General features: G+C 49.5%; 1 protein-coding gene across 3 annotated transcripts in view; it reads left to right on the top strand.

Moving 5' to 3' along the window:
- The window catches only part of LOC135054611 (oocyte zinc finger protein XlCOF22-like), a 133,314-nt gene that overhangs the window by 19,376 nt on the left and 98,690 nt on the right, over positions 1-15,248 (top strand). The window lies entirely within an intron of this gene.

Raw genomic sequence — 15,248 nt, 5'->3', positions numbered from 1 at the left:
GGATTTTGACTACTAGGATTTTGTAAGAGCTGCCATGGGGTACATCAGCTAAACTTATTTCTCTGACGTCCTAAGTGGATGCTGGGGACTCCGTCAGGACCATGGGGATTAGCGGCTTCGCAGGAGACAGGGCACAAAAATAAAAGCTTTAGGACTAGGTGGTGTGCACTGGCTCCTCCCCCTATGACCCTCCTCCAAGCCTCAGTTAGGTTTTTGTGCCCGGCCGAGAAGGGTGCACACTAGGGGCTCTCCTGAGCTGCTTAGAATAAAAGTATAGACTTAGGTTTTTTTATTTTCAGTGAGTCCTGCTGGCAACAGGCTCACTGCAGCGAGGGACTAAGGGGAGAAGAAGCGAACTCACCTGCGTGCAGAGTGGATTGGGCTTCTTGGCTACTGGACATTAGCTCCAGAGGGACGATCACAGGCCCAGCCATGGATGGGTCCCGGAGCCGCGCCGCCGCCCCCCTTACAGATGCTGAAGACAGAAAAGGTCCAGAAATCGGCGGCAGAAGACGTCCATGTCTTCATAAAGGTAGCGCACAGCACTGCAGCTGTGCGCTATTGCTCTCAGCACACTTCACACCGCGGTCACTGAGGGTGCAGGGCGCTGGGGGGGGGGGCGCCCTGAGCAGCAATGTAAACGCTTAAAATGGCAAAAAAATACATCACATATAGCCCCTGGGCTATATGGATGTATTTAACCCCTGCCAGGTTTCCTAGAAAAAGCGGGAGAAAAGGCCGCCGAGAAGGGGGCGGAGCCTATCTCCTCAGCACACAAGCGCCATTTTTCCACACAGCTCCGCTGGTAGGAAGGCTCCCAGACTCTCCCCTGCACTCCTGCACTACAGAAACAGGGTAAAAAAGAGAGGGGGGCACTTATTTGGCTAGATATTGCAGCTATAAGGGATAGACACTTAATTATAAGGTTGTCCCTATACATATATAGCGTTTTGGTGTGTGGTGGCAAACTCTCCCTCTGTCTCCCCAAAGGGCTAGTGGGGTCCTGTCCTCTATCAGAGCATTCCCTGTGTGTGTGCTGTGTGTCGGTACGCGTGTGTCGACATGTATGAGGAGGAAAATGGTGTGGAGGCGGAGCAATTGCCTGTATTAGTGATGTCACCCCCTAGGGAGTCTACACCTGACTGGATGGTCTTATTTAAGGAATTACGTGATACTGTCGGCACTTTACAAAAAACTGTTGATGACATGAGACAGCCGGCAAATCAGTTAGTGCCTGTCCAGGCGTCTCAAACACCGTCAGGGGCTCTAAAGCGCCCATTACCTCAGTCGGTCGACACAGACACGGACACTGACTCCAGTGTCGACGGTGAAGAAACAAACGTATTTTCCAGTAGGGCCACACGTTACATGATCACGGCAATGAAGGAGGCTTTGCATATTTCTGATACTACAAGTACCACAAAAAAGGGTATTATGTGGGGTGTGAAAAAACTACCCGTAGTTTCTCTATCGTCCTAGTGGATGCTGGGGTTCCTGAAAGGACCATGGGGGGATAGCGGCTCCGCAGGAGACAGGGCACAAAAAGTAAAGCTTTAGGATCAGGTGGTGTGCACTGGCTCCTCCCCCTATGACCCTCCTCCAAGCCTCAGTTAGATTTTTGTGCCCGGCCGAGAAGGGTGCAATCTAGGTGGCTCTCCTAAAGAGCTGCTTAGAAAAGTTTAGCTTAGGTTTTTTATTTTACAGTGAGTCCTGCTGGCAACAGGATCACTGCAACGAGGGACTTAGGGGAGAAGAAGTGAACTCACCTGCGTGCAGGATGGATTGGCTTCTTGGCTACTGGACATTAGCTCCAGAGGGACGATCACAGGTACAGCCTGGATGGTCACCGGAGCCTCGCCGCCGGCCCCCTTGCAGATGCTGAAACGAGAAGAGGTCCAGAATCGGCGGCAGAAGACTCCTCAGTCTTCTTAAGGTAGCGCACAGCACTGCAGCTGTGCGCCATTTTCCTCTCAGCACACTTCACACGGCAGTCACTGAGGGTGCAGGGCGCTGGGAGGGGGGCGCCCTGGGAGGCAAATGAAAACCTTTTTTGGCTAAAAATACCTCACATATAGCCTCCGGGGGCTATATGGAGATATTTAACCCCTGCCAGAATCCGTTAAGAGCGGGAGACGAGGCCGCCGAAAAAGGGGCGGGGCCTATCTCCTCAGCACACAGCGCCATTTTCCCTCACAGAAAGGCTGGAGGGAAGGCTCCCAGGCTCTCCCCTGCACTGCACTACAGAAACAGGGTTAAAACAGAGAGGGGGGGCACTCATTTGGCGTTAGAAATATATAAAAAAGATGCTATAAGGGAAAACACTTATATAAGGTTGTCCCTATATAATTATAGCGTTTTTGGTGTGTGCTGGCAAACTCTCCCTCTGTCTCTCCAAAGGGCTAGTAGGTCCTGTCCTCTATCAGAGCATTCCCTGTGTGTGTGCTGTGTGTCGGTACGTGTGTGTCGACATGTATGAGGACGATGTTGGTGAGGAGGCGGAGCAATTGCCTGTAATGGTGATGTCACTCTCTAGGGAGTCGACACCGGAATGGATGGCTTATTTAGGAAATTACGTGATAATGTCAACACGCGCCAAGGTCGGTTGACGACATGAGACGGCCGACAAACAATTAGTACCGGTCCAGACGTCTCAAAAACACCGTCAGGGGTTTTAAAACGCCCGTTTACTTTAGTCGGTCGACACAGACAGGGACACTGAATCCAGTGTCGACGGTGAATAAACAAACGTATTCCTTATTAGGGCCACACGTTAAGGGCAATGAAGGAGGTGTTACATATTTCTGATACTACAAGTACCACAAAAGAGGGTATTATGTGGGATGTGAAAAAACTACCGTAGTTTTTCCTGAATCAGATAAATTAAATGAAGTGTGTGATGATGCGTGGGTTCCTCCCGATAGAAAATATGGGCGGTATACCCTTTCCCGCCAGAAGTTAGGGCGCGTTGGGAAACACCCCTTAGGGTGGATAAGGCGCTCACACGCTTATCAGAACAAGTGGCGGTACCGTCTATAGATAGGGCCGTCCTCAAGGAGCCAGCTGACAGGAGGCTGGAAAAATATCATAAAAAGTATATACACACATACTGGTGTTATACTGCGACCAGCGATCGCCTCAGCCTGGATGTGCAGAGCTGGGGTGGCTTGGTCGGATTCCCTGACTAAAAATATTGATACCCTTGACAGGGACAGTATTTTATTGACTATAGAGCATTTAAAGGATGTATTTCTATATATGCGAGATGCACAGAGGGATATTTGCACTCTGGCATCAAGAGTAAGTGCGATGTCCATATCTGCCAGAAGATGTTTATGGACACGACAGTGGTCAGGTGATGCAGATTCCAAACGGCACAAAGGTGTATTGCCGTATAAAGGAAGAGGAGTTATTTGGGGTCGGTCCATCGGACCTGGTGGCCACGGCAACTGCTGGAAAATCCACCGTTTTTACCCTAAGTCACATCTCTGCAGAAAAAGACACCGTCTTTTCAGCTTCAGTCCTTTCGTCCCTATAAGAGTCATATCTGCCCAGGGATAGAGGAAAGGGAAGAAGACTGCAGCAGGCAGCCCATTCCCAGGAACAGAAGCGTTCCACCGCTTCTGACAAGCTCTCAGCATGACGCTGAGACCGTACAGGACCCCTGGATCCTACAAGTAGTATCCCAGGGGTACAGTTTGGAATGTCGAGACGTTTCCCCTGCGCAGGCTCCTGAAGTCTGCTTTACCAAGGTCTCCCTCCGACAAGGAGGCAGTATGGGAAAAAATTCACGAGCTGTATTCCCAGCAGGTGATAATTAAATTACCCCTCCTACAACAAGAAAAGGGGGTATTATTCCACACTATATTGTGGTACTGAAGCCAGAAGGCTAGGTGAGACCTATTCTAAATCTAAAAAAATTTGAACACTTACGAAGGTTCAAATCAAGATGGAGTCACTCAGAGCAGTGATAACGAACCGGGAAGAAGGGGACTATCTGGTGTCCCGAGACATCAGGGATGCTTACCTCCATGTCCCAAATTTGCCCTTATCACTAAGGGTACCTCAGGTTCGTGGTACAGAACTGTCACTATCAGTTTCAGACGCTGCCGTTTGGATTGTCTACGGCACCCCGGGTCTTTACCAAGGTAATGGCCGAAATGATGGTTCTTCTTCGAAGAAAAGGCGTCTTAATTATCCCTTACTTGGACGATCTCCTGATAAGGGCAAAGTCCAGGGAACAGTTGGAGGTCGGAGTAGCACTATCTCGGATACTGTTACAACAGCAGGGGTGGATTCTAAATATTCCAAAATCGCAGCTGATACCGACAACAAGTCTCCTGTGCTTAGGGATGATTCTGGACACAGTCCAGAAAAAGGTGTTTCTCCCGGAAGAGAAAGCCAGGGAGTTATCCGAGCTAGTCAGGAACCTCCTAAAATCAGTGCATCATTGCACAAGGGCCATGGTAAAAAAATGGTGACTTCCTTCGAAGCAATTCCAGTCGGCAGATTTCATGCAAGAACTTTTCAGTGGGATCTGCTGGACAAATGGTCCGGATCGCATCTTCAGATGCATCAGCGGATAACCCTATATCCAAGGATCTCTCCTGTGGTGGTTACAGGGTGCTCATCTTCTAGAGGGCCGCAGATTCGGCATTCAGTTTTGGATGTTGGTGACCACGGAGGCCAGCCCGAGAGGCTGGGGAGCAGTCACACAAGGAAAAAATTTCCAGGGAGTGTGATCAAGTCTGGAGATTTTTCTCCACATAAATATAGCTAAGGGTAAATTTATAATGCTCTAAGCTTAGCAAGACCTCTGCTTCAAGGTCAGCCGGTATTGATCCAGTGGGATAAAACATCACGGCAGTCGCCCACGTAAATAGACAGGGCGGCACAAGAAGCAGGAGGGCAGTGGCAAAAACTGCAAGGACTTTTCGCTGGGCGGAAAATCATGTGATAGCACTGTCAGCAGTGTTTCATTCCGGGAATGGAAACTGGGAAGCAGACTTCCTCAGTAGGCACGACCTCCACCCGGCAGAGTGGGAACTTCATGGGGAAGTTTTCCACATAATTGTAAACCGTTGGGAATTACCAAAGGTGGACATGATGGCGTCCCGTCTGAACAAAAAACGGGACAGGTATTGCGCCAGGTTAAGAGACCCTCAGGCAATAGCTGTGGACGTTCTGGTAACACCGTGGGTGTACCAGTCGGTGTATGTGTTCCATCCTCTGCTTTTCATACCTAAGGTACTGAGAATTATAAGACGTAGAGGAGTAAGAACTATACTCATGGCTCCGGATTGGCCAAGAAGGACTTGGTACCCGGAACTTCAAGAGATGCTCACAGAGGACTTATGGCCTCTGCCGCTAAGAAGGGACTTGTTTCAGCAAGTACCATGTCTGTTCCAAGACTTACCGCAGCTGCGTTTGACGGCATGGCGGTGGAACGCCGGATCCTAAGGGAAAAGGCATTCAGGAAGAGGTCATTCCTACCCTGGTCAAAGCCAGAAAGGAGGTGACCGCACAACATTATCACCACATGTGGCGAAAATATGTTGCGTGTTGTGAGGCCAGGAAGGCCCCACGAAGAAATTTCAACTCGGTCGATTCCTGCATTTCTTGCAAACAGGAGTGTCTATGGGCCTCAAATTGGGGTCCATTAAGGTTCAAATTTCGGCCCTGTCGATTTTTCTTCCAGAAAGAATTGGCTTCAGTTCCTGAAGTCCAGAAGTTTGTCAAGGGAGTATTGCATATACAACCCCCTTTTGTGCCTCCAGTGGCACTGTGGGATCTCAACGTAGTTCTGGGATTCCTCAAAACACATTGGTTTAAAACCAGTCAAATCTGTGGATTTGAAGCAGCTCACATGAAAAGTGAACATGCTCTTGGACCTGGGAAGGGTGGTGTGACTGCGCTAGGTTTGATGAATACAACAATAATGGTAAAATATAACAAATTTATTCCTAAAATTGTACAATGAATATATAAGAATAGTATCAATAAAATATGCACATAAATAAACTAATAGATAATGCAATTGTTAAAAGTATGGATTAACATCCCAAGGGACCACCCAATTTTGCCAGGTGTAGAGATTGGACTTTGTGGAGATGTATGCAGTGACCGTTCCAAATGTGTTTCCCCTATATTATAGTCCAGCTTATACAATAGTCTCAGAGTTTAGGCAAGGTCCAAATGAATGGACTAGTTACCGTTAGAGGGTATATTGCTCCGGAATCTGTAGTGGAGAGCTCCTCATGCGTTACGGTTATATGAAGTCCTTTGTATGATGTTTGCCATTTGGAATCTGAGAATTGAGAAGAACGTCTGGACGATGCTGGGGAATGGTTCGGTCCTCCTTGAAGTCACTTCCTGGCTGGGGTCCCTGGATTAGGTGATCCAGGGACCCCAGCCAGGAAGTGACTTCAAGGAGGACCGAACCATTCCCCAGCATCGTCCAGACGTTCTTCTCAATTCTCAGACTCCAAATGGCAAACATCATACAAAGGACTTCATATAACCGTAACGCATGAGGAGCTCTCCACTACAGATTCCGGAGCAATATACCCTCTAACGGTAACTAGTCCATTCATTTGGACCTTGCCTAAACTCTGAGACTATTGTATAAGCTGGACTATAATATAGGGGAAACACATTTGGAACGGTCACTGCATACATCTCCACAAAGTCCAATCTCTACACCTGGCAAAATTGGGTGGTCCCTTGGGATGTTAATCCATACTTTTAACAATTGCATTATCTATTAGTTTATTTATGTGCATATTTTATTGATACTATTCTTATATATTCATTGTACAATTTTAGGAATAAATTTGTTATATTTTACCATTATTGTTGTATTCATCAAACCTAGCGCAGTCACACCACCCTTCCTTCTTCTTTATGCAATTAACGGGAGTGACTCTCCCTTTTTTTTGTGACTGCAGCTCGGCGAAGCATCTCACACCCTAAGCGCCCAAGTACCTTCGGGTATACCTATTCCTATGCTCTTGGACCTGGCCTGGACCAGGCGAGTGTCAAATTGGTGTTTTTTTTCTCAAAAAAGCCCATATCTGTTTGTCCATTCGGACAGGGCAGAGCTGCGGACTCGTCCCCAGTTCTCTCCCTAAGGTGGTGTCAGTGTTTCACCTGAACCAGCTTATTGTGGTGTCTTGCGCCTACTAGGGACTTGGAGGACTCCAAGTTGCTAGATGTGGTCAGGGCCCTGAAAATATAGGTTCCAGGACGGCTGGAGTCAGGAAAACTGACTTGCTGTTATCCTGTATGCACCCAACAAACTGGGTGCTCTTGCTTTTAAGCAGACTTTTGCTAGTTGGATGTGTAATACAATTCAGCTTGCACATTCTGTGGCAGGCCTGCCACAGCCAAAATATGTAAATGCCCATTCCACAAGGAAGGTGGGCTCATCTTGGGCGGCTGCCCGAGGGGTCTCGGCTTTACAACTTTGCCGAGCGGCTATTTAGTCAGGGGCAAACACGTTTGTAAAATCCTACAAATTTGATACCCTGGCTAAGGAGGACCTGGAGTTCTCTCATTCGGTGCTGCAGAGTCATCCGCACTCTCCCGCCCGTTTGGGAGCTTTGGTATAATCCCCATGGTCCTTTCAGGAACCCCAGCATCCACTAGGACGATAGAGAAAATAAGAATTTACTTACCGATAATTCTATTTCTCGGAGTCCGTAGTGGATGCTGGGCGCCCATCCCAAGTGCGGATTATCTGCATTACTTGTACATAGTTACAAAAATCGGGTTATTATTGTTGTGAGCCATCTTTTCAGAGGCTCCGCTGTTATCATACTGTTAACTGGGTTCAGATCACAGGTTGTACAGTGTGATTGGTGTGGCTGGTATGAGTCTTACCCGGGATTCATAAATCCTTCCTTATTGTGTACGCTCGTCCGGGCACAGTACCTAACTGAGGCTTGGAGGAGGGTCATAGGGGGAGGAGCCAGTGCACACCACCTGATCCTAAAGCTTTACTTTTTGTGCCCTGTCTCCTGCGGAGCCGCTATCCCCCCATGGTCCTTTCAGGAACCCCAGCATCCACTACGGACTCCGAGAAATAGAATTATCGGTAAGTAAATTCTTATTTTTTCCTGAATCACAAGAATTAAATTGAAGTGTGTGATGATGCGTGGGTTTCCCCCGATAAAAAATTGCTGATATCTAAGAAATTATTGGCATTATACCCTTTCCCGCCAGAAGTTAGGGCGCGTTGGGAAACACCCCCTAGGGTGGATAAGGCACTCACACGCTTATCGAAACAAGTGGCGTTACCGTCTCCTGATACGGCCGCCCTCAAGGAGCCAGCTGATAGGAAGCTGGAAAATGTCCTAAAAAGTATATACACACATACTGGTGTTATACTGCGACCAGCGATTGCCTCAGCCTGGATGTGCAGCGCTGGGGTGGCTTGGTCGGATTCCCTGACTGAAAATATTGATACCCTGGACAGGGACAGTATTTTATTGACTATAGAGCGTTTAAAAGACGCGTTTCTATATATGCGTGATGCACAGAGGGATATTTGCACCCTGGCATCAAGAGTAAGTGCGATGTCCATTTCTGCCAGAAGATGTTTATGGACGCGACAGTGGTCAGGTGATGCAGATTCCAAACGGCACATGGAAGTATTGCCGTATAAAGGGGAGGAGTTATTTGGGGTCGGTCTTTTGGACCTGGTGGCCACGGCAACGGCGGGAAAATCCACCTTTTTACCCCATCTCACCTCTCAGCAGAAAAAGACACCGTCTTTTCAGCCTCAGTCCTTTCGTCCCCATAAGGGCAAGCGGGCAAAAGGCCAGTCATATCTGCCCCGGGGTAGAGGAAAGGGAAAAAGACTGCAGCCTCTTCCCAGGAACAGAAGCCCTCCACCGCTTCTGCCAAGTCCTCAGCATGACGCTGGGGCCTTACAAGCGGACTCAGGTGCGGTGGGGGGTCGTCTCAAGAGTTTCAGCGCGCAGTGGGCTCACTCGCAAGTGGACCCCTGGATCCTACAGGTAGTATCCCAGGGGTACAAATTGGAATTCGAGACGTCTCCCCCTCGCAGGTTCCTGAAGTCTGCTTTACCAACGTCTCCCTCCGACAGGGAGGCAGTATTGGAAGCAATTCACAAGCTGTATTCCCAGCAGGTGATAATCAAAGTACCCCTCCTACAACAGGGAAAGGGGTATTATTCCACACTATTTGTGGTACCGAAGCCAGACGGCTCGGTGAGACCTATTCTAAATCTGAAATCTTTGAACACTTACATACAAAGGTTCAAATTCAAGATGGAGTCACTCAGAGCAGTGATAGCGAACCTGGAAGAAGGGGACTATATGGTGTCCCTGGACATCAAGGATGCTTACCTTCATGTCCCAATTTGCCCTTCTCACCAAGGGTACCTCAGGTTCGTAGTACAGAACTGTCATTATCAGTTTCAGACGCTGCCGTTTGGATTGTCCACGGCACCCCGGGTCTTTACCAAGGTAATGGCCGAAATGATGATTCTTCTTCGAAGAAAAGGCGTCTTAATTATCCCTTACTTGGACGATCTCCTGATAAGGGCAAAATCCAGAGAACAGTTGGAGGTCGGAGTAGCACTATCTCGGGTACTGCTACAACAGCATGGGTGGATTCTAAATATTCCAAAATCGCAGCTGATCCCGACGACACGTCTGCTGTTCCTAGGGATGATTCTGGACACAGTCCAGAAAAAGGTGTTTCTCCCGGAGGAGAAAGCAAAGGAGTTATCCGAGCTAGTCAGGAACCTCCTAAAACCAGGAAAAGTGTCAGTGCATCAGTGCACAAGGGTCCTGGGAAAAATGGTGGCTTCTTACGAAGCGATTCCATTCGGCAGATTTCACGCAAGAACTTTTCAGTGGGATCTGCTGGACAAATGGTCCGGATCGCATCTTCAGATGCATCAGCGGATAACCCTGTCTCCGAGGACAAGGGTGTCTCTTCTGTGGTGGCTGCAGAGGGCTCATCTACTAGAGGGGCGCAGATTCGGCATTCAGGATTGGATCTTGGTTACCACGGATGCCAGCCTGAGAGGCTGGGGAGCAGTCACACAGGGAAAAATTTTTCCAGGGAATGTGGTCAAGTCTGGAGACTTCCCTTCACATAAATATACTGGAGCTAAGGGCAATTTACAATGCTCTATGCCTAGCAAGACCTCTGCTTCAAGGTCAGCCGGTGCTGATCCAGTCGGACAACATCACGGCAGTCGCCCACGTAAACAGACAGGGCGGCACAAGAAGCAGGAGGGCAATGGCAGAAGCTGCAAGGATTCTCCGCTGGGCGGAAAATCATGTGATAGCACTGTCAGCAGTGTTCATTCCGGGAGTGGACAACTGGGAAGCAGACTTCCTCAGCAGGCACGACCTCCACCCGGGAGAGTGGGGACTTCACCCAGAAGTCTTCCACATGATTGTGAACCGTTGGGAAAGACCAAAGGTGGACATGATGGCGTCCCACCTCAACAAAAAACTGGACAGGTATTGCGCCAGGTCAAGGGACCCTCAGGCAATAGCTGTGGATGCTCTGGTAACACCGTGGGTGTGCCAGTCAGTGTATGTGTTCCCTCCTCTTCCTCTCATACCCAAGGTACTGAGAATTATAAGACGGAGAGGAGTAAGAACTATACTCGTGGCTCCGGATTGGCCAAGGAGGTCTTCGTACTCGGAACTTCAAGAGATGCTCACAGAGGACCCATGGCCTCTGCCGCTAAGAAGGGACTTGCTTCAGCAGGGACCCTGTCTGTTTCAAGACTTACCGCGGCTGCGTTTGACGGCATGGCGGTTGAACGCCGGATCCTAAGGGAAAAAGGCATTCCGGAAGAGGTCATACCTACCCTGGTCAAAGCCAGGAAGGAGGTGACCGCACAACATTATCACCGCATTTGGCGAAAATATGTGGCGTGGTGTGAGGCCAGGAAGGCCCCCACGGAGGAATTTCAACTGGGTCGATTCCTGCATTTCCTGCAGACAGGAGTGTCTATGGGCCTCAAATTGGGGTCCATTAAGGTTCAAATTTCGGCCCTGTCGATTTTCTTCCAGAAAGAATTGGCTTCAGTTCCTGAAGTCCAGACATTCGTCAAGGGAGTACTGCATATACAGCCTCCTTTTGTGCCTCCAGTGGCACCGTGGGATCTCAACGTAGTTCTGGGATTCCTCAAATCACATTGGTTTGAACCGCTCAAATCTGTGGATTTGAAATATCTCACATGGAAAGTGACCATGCTGTTGGCCCTGGCCTCGGCCAGGCGAGTGTCAGAATTGGCGGCTTTGTCTCACAAATGCCCATATCTGATTTTCCATTCGGACAGGGCAGAACTGCGGACTCGTCCCCAGTTTCTCCCTAAGGTGGTGTCAGTGTTTCACCTGAACCAACCTATTGTGGTGCCTGCGGCTACTAGGGACTTGGAGGACTCCAAGTTACTGGACGTTGTCAGGGCCCTGAAAATATATGTTTCCAGGACGGCTAGAGTCAGGAAAACTGACTCGCTATTTATCCTGTATGCACCCAACAAGCTGGGTGCTCCTGCTTCTAAGCAGACGATTGCGCGTTGGATTTGTAGTACAATTCAGCTTGCACATTCTGTGGCAGGCCTGCCACAGCCAAAATCTGTAAATGCCCATTCCACAAGGAAGGTGGGCTCATCTTGGGCGGCTGCCCGAGGGGTCTCGGCTTTACAATTTTGCCGAGCTGCTACTTGGTCAGGGGCAAACACGTTTGCAAAATTCTACAAATTTGATACCCTGGCTGAGGAGGACCTGGAGTTCTCTCATTCGGTGCTGCAGAGTCATCCGCACTCTCCCGCCCGTTTGGGAGCTTTGGTATAATCCCCATGGTCCTGACGGAGTCCCCAGCATCCACTTAGGATGTCAGAGAAAATAAGAATTTACTTACCGATAATTCTATTTCTCGTAGTCCGTAGTGGATGCTGGGCGCCCATCCCAAGTGCGGATTGTCTGCAATACTTGTACATAGTTATTGTTACAAAAATCGGGTTGTTATTGTTGTGAGCCATCTTTTCAGAGGCTCCTCTGTTATCATGCTGTTAACTGGGTTCAGATCACAGGTTGTACAGTGTGATTGGTGTGGCTGGTATGAGTCTTACCCGGGATTCAAAATCCTTCCTTATTGTGTACGCTCGTCCGGGCACAGTATCCTAACTGAGGCTTGGAGGAGGGTCATAGGGGGAGGAGCCAGTGCACACCACCTAGTCCTAAAGCTTTTATTTTTGTTCCCTGTCTCCTGCGGAGCCGTTAATCCCCATGGTCCTGACGGAGTCCCCAGCATCCACTACGGACTACGAGAAATAGAATTATCGGTAAGTAAATTCTTATTTTTTCACTTACATAATATACCATTTCTTCTGTCACCCAGTCGGGGGACACCGAATACTGTCGGGTAGATGACCATGCTCCTGTCACCACACTCAGAGTATGACGTGTCCCTCAAATGACAGCAAGAAAAGGATATGTAACGCAACTATACAAATTCAATTTCTCTGACGTCCTAGTGGATGCTGGGTACTCCGTAAGGACCATGGGGAATAGCGGGCTCCGCAGGAGACTGGGCACTCTAAAAGAAAGATTAGGTACTATCTGGTGTGCACTGGCTCCTCCCTCTATGCCCCTCCTCCAGTTAGAATCTGTGCCCGGCCAGAGCTGGGTGCTCCTAGTGGGCTCTCCTGAGCTCCTAGAAAAGAAAGTATTTGTTAGGTTTTTTATTTTCAGTGAGATCTGCTGGCAACAGACTTACTGCTACGAGGGACTAAGGGGAGAAGAAGCGAACCTACCAGCTTGGGCTTCTTAGGCTACTGGACACCATTAGCTCCAGAGGGATCGACCACAGGCCCAGCCTCGGTCGTCTGGTCCCGGAGCCGCGCCGCCGTCCTCCTTACAGAGCCAGAAGCAAGAAGAACATCCTGGAAATCGGCGGCTGAAGACTTCGGTCTTCATTAAGGTAGCGCACAGCTCCCTATGCACACCACATACTCCTGTCACTGATGGGTGCAGGGTGCTGGGAGGGGGGGGGGGCGCCCTGGGCTGCAATTAGAGTACCTTACATTGGCAAATGGCACATAATATAGCCTAATAAGCTATATATTTGCAAAAATCCCCTGCCATAATATAATTATAAGAGCGGGAGAAGTCCTCCGAAAAAGGGGCGGGGCTATCTCCCTCAGCACACTGGCGCCATTTTGGGGATGGTCTTTCGGACCTCGTATCCACAGCATCAGCTGGGAAGTCGACATTTTTACCTCAGGTTCCCTCACAGCCAAAGAAAGCACCGTATTATCAAGTACAGTCCTTTCGACCTCAGAAAAGCAAGCGGGTAAAAGGCGCTTCCTTTCTGCTCAGAGGCAAGGGAAGAGGGAAAAAGATCAAAAATCTTCTCCCGCTTCCTCTAAGTCCACCGCATGACGCTGGGGCTCCACAGGCGGAGCCAGGTGCGGTGGGGGGCGCGTCTCCGGAACTTCAGCGACCAGTTGGCTCTCTCACAGGTGGATCCCTTGGTTCTGCAGGTAGTATCACAGGGATACAAGCTGGAGTTCGAGGTGACTCCCCCTCGCCGTTACCTCAAATCAGCCTTGCCTGCTACCCTCAGAGAAAGGGAGGTAGTACTGGCGGCAATTTACAAGCTGTATCTTCAGCAGGTGATAATATAGGTACCCCTCCTTCAACAGGAACGGGGTTACTATTCCACAATGTTTGTGGTACCGAAACCAGACGGTTCGGTGAGATCCATTCTAAATTTAAAATCCTTGAACATTTATATAAAAAAGTTCAAGTTCAAGCGATCTCCTTATAAAGGCGAGGTCCAAAGAGCAGTTGCTAGTCAGCGTAGCACTATCTCAGGAAGTGCTGCATCAGCACGGCTGGATTCTGAATATCCCAAAGTTGCAGCTGATTCCTGCGACGCGTCTGCTGTTCTTGGGCATGATTCTGGACACAGAACAGAAGAAGATCTTTCTCCCGGAGGAGAAGGCCCAGGAATTATCATCTCTGGTCAGGGACCTCCTGAAACCAAAGCAGGTGTCGGTGCATCACTGCACGCGAGTCCTGGGAAAGAGGGTAGCTTTTTACGAAGCAATTCCCTTCGGCAGATTCCATGCAAGGATCTTCCAGTGGGATCTGTTGTACAAGTGGTCCGGATCGCATCTCCAGATGCATCGGTTAATCACCCTGTCCCCGAGGGCCAGGGTGTCTATGCTGTGGTGGCTGCAGAGTGCTCATCTGCTCGAAGGCCGCAGATTCGGCATACAGGACTGGGTTCTGGTGACCACGGATGCAAGCCTCCGAGGTTGGGGGGCAGTCACCCAGGGAAGAAACTTCCAAGAACAATGGTCTAGTCAGGAAACTTCCCTACACATAAATATTCTGGAGCTAAGGGCCATTTACAACGCCCTGAGTCAAGCAGAACCCCTGCTTCAAAACCAACCGGTTCTGATTCAGTCAGACAACATCACAGTGGTCGCCCATGTAAACCGCCAGGGCGGCACAAGAAGCAGGGTGGCAATGGCAGAAGCCACAAGGATTCTTCGATGGGCGGAGAATCACGTGATAGCACTGTCAGCAGTGTTCATTCCGGGAGTGGACAACTGGGAAGCAGACTTCCTCAGCAGGCACGACCTCCACCCGGGAGAGTGGGGACTTCATCCAGAAGTCTTCAAGCTGATTGTAAACCGTTGGGAACGTCCACAGGTGGACATGATGGCGTTCCGCCTCAACAAAAAGCTAAAAAGATATTGCGCCAGTTCGATAGCTGTGGACGCTCTAGTGACACCGTGGTGTACCAGTCGGTTTATGTGTTCCCTCCTCTTCCTCTCATACCCAAGGTACTGAGGATAATAAGAAGGAGAGGAGTAAGAACTATACTCATTGTTCCGGATTGGCCAAGAAGAGCTTGGTACCCAGAAGTTCAAGAAATGATCTCAGAGGACCCATGGCCTCTGCCGCTCAGACAGGACCTGCTGCAGCAGGGGCCCTGTCTGTTCCAAGACTTACCGCGGCTGCGTTTGACGGCATGGCGGTTGAACACCGGATCCTAAAGGAAAAGGGCATTCCAGAGGAAGTCATTCCTACGCTGATTAAAGCTAGGAAGGATGTGACCGCAAAACATTATCACCGCATATGGCGGAAATATGTTGCTTGGTGTGAGGCCAGGAAGGCCCCAACGGAGGAATTTCAGCTGGGTCGATTTCTGCACTTCCTACAGTCAGGTGTGACTATGGG

This window comes from Pseudophryne corroboree, chromosome 3 (assembly GCF_028390025.1).
Source record: "Pseudophryne corroboree isolate aPseCor3 chromosome 3, aPseCor3.hap2, whole genome shotgun sequence".
NCBI lineage: Eukaryota > Metazoa > Chordata > Amphibia > Anura > Myobatrachidae > Pseudophryne > Pseudophryne corroboree.
The sequence above is the reverse complement of the archived record's forward strand: the minus strand, read 5'-3'. Positions and strand labels throughout refer to the sequence as shown.